A 1839-nucleotide genomic window follows, 5' to 3' on the forward strand; every position below is an offset into this window, starting at 1 on the left:
AAATAATTATTAAAATTGAAAATACCGAATTTACCGACGGATATTGTCCGTCGGTATTTTCATCGGAAATAGATGCCGGCTCCGACGATGTTGCCGGATGACGGTCCGTCGGGGATCCGTCGGTATCTACCGACGGAAAATAGTCCGTCGGTGATTTCCGTCGGTGTTCGACCAGTTTTCTTGTAATGAACAAACAAATAAATTTAAATTAATCATTTTTTTTAATTTAGTTAATTTATGGCCAATCATAACGTGGCCGCATAGCATTATTGATATTCTTTTGGGTTAATCATGCTTAATTTGTATCCCTAATTTTATGCTAATTCCAGAAAATGTTCTGTGCTTTAATTTTCTATTCAAAATCCATATATTTTAGTGTTTTTGAAAAAATATTCCACTATAAAAAATCTGATGGTGGAATGATGAGTCATCTTACTCAATTCTTAAGTAAAGCGTCATTTTATTGGGTGATGTTGAATAGAAAATTCACCTAAGATGACTAATATCATTTTTTTGTGGAGTTTTGAATAGCGGAGCATTGTCTGAAAAACGCAGAAATTCAAAAACTAAAAAAAAAAAATACAAACAATTGAGGACATTTTCCTAAAAAACACTAAAAAATTAAACCGGAAACACAAAACATGAATCATTAAAATTCCATTAAAACGCATAACATCTAATTAAAGTGAAACACAAAAAACTACATTGACTTTCAAGAACTAAAAACGGAAAACCAAATCTAATCAAGCCTTATGCATGCATACATATTTATTTCATGGATTACATAACAAAAAGCAGCTGATTAATTAATTAATTAATTAATCAAGTCCTTCACATTTGAGCAATCTCAATTTCATCATCACTCTCGTTGAGCTTATAATTAGAGTTGTACGTTGTGTAGACATTGTATTCCAACACCGCGTAGCTCGTGGGGAAGTCCATGGAGTAGGTGGTCTGGATCGCGTACCCGCGCGCGTACCGGAACGCGCCCGTGCCCCCGACGATCGGCAGCTCCCTCGAGGCGTCCGTCACCCGGTTCCGGCCGAGAATGCTGAGCGTGCTGCCGTTGTACCGCCCCGCCGAGAAGTAGAAGTTGAGGTTCATCGCGATGCCGAACACGGAGAGGTCAGCGTTGGTGGTGAGCCCCTGGCACCGGCCGAGCGTCTTCGACCCGAACGCCGGCCCCTCCGTGATTAGGTCATCTAGGACGTGGACGCTGCCGAAGGCCGTCGGGTGGTTCGCGGTGATGGAGGCCTTCGCCACCGTTCTTGTGCCCGATCCGGAGATCCTGGACGTAGAAGCGGAGCTTCACCACTTTTTCTTTTCCGGAGCATACGTCGCGGTGGAATGAAACTTCCTCCGCGGCGGGGCCCTGTCGGGACGCATGCACATCTAGCGTGGAGAACATTAAATCATCCTCGTTAAAAGATTCTTCGTCATCCAGCATATCTCCCCATCTTTTAGAAACCACAGCCGACATAGCTCGTGCTGCGTCTGAAGAAGAAGAATGAACCACAAATTTTTTGCATAAGCGCTCCTCCAGACTGAGCATTGTGCACTTTATTCAAGAACTCTACCGGCGACGGAGTGTCAAGAACAGCGCCCTTATTCATAACCCGCATGCTTGGATCCTCTGCATTCCTGAGCCGACTTTTTATACTATCAATCGGATTCAGTGGAATTTGCGGACGTTCCATACCCTTTTTAGGTCGACCCGGTCGACGCTTAGGATTGTCAACGAGCATTTGCATCCCCTAACTAACCTGCTCCTCTAACCTGCCAATACGACTAGCCAACTCCTCCTGAGCAGAATGTGTGGGCTCAATGACCAACCGAGAT

At 43.9% G+C, this 1839-nt stretch overlaps 1 pseudogene; it reads right to left on the bottom strand.

Annotated features, from left to right (window-relative positions):
- Window positions 1–642: 642 nt before the first annotated feature.
- LOC130990846 (dirigent protein 22-like) lies at window positions 643–1480 on the bottom strand (annotated as a pseudogene).
- Window positions 1481–1839: the final 359 nt, after the last annotated feature.

This window comes from Salvia miltiorrhiza, chromosome 6 (genome assembly GCF_028751815.1).
Source record: "Salvia miltiorrhiza cultivar Shanhuang (shh) chromosome 6, IMPLAD_Smil_shh, whole genome shotgun sequence".
Classification (NCBI taxonomy): domain Eukaryota; kingdom Viridiplantae; phylum Streptophyta; class Magnoliopsida; order Lamiales; family Lamiaceae; genus Salvia; species Salvia miltiorrhiza.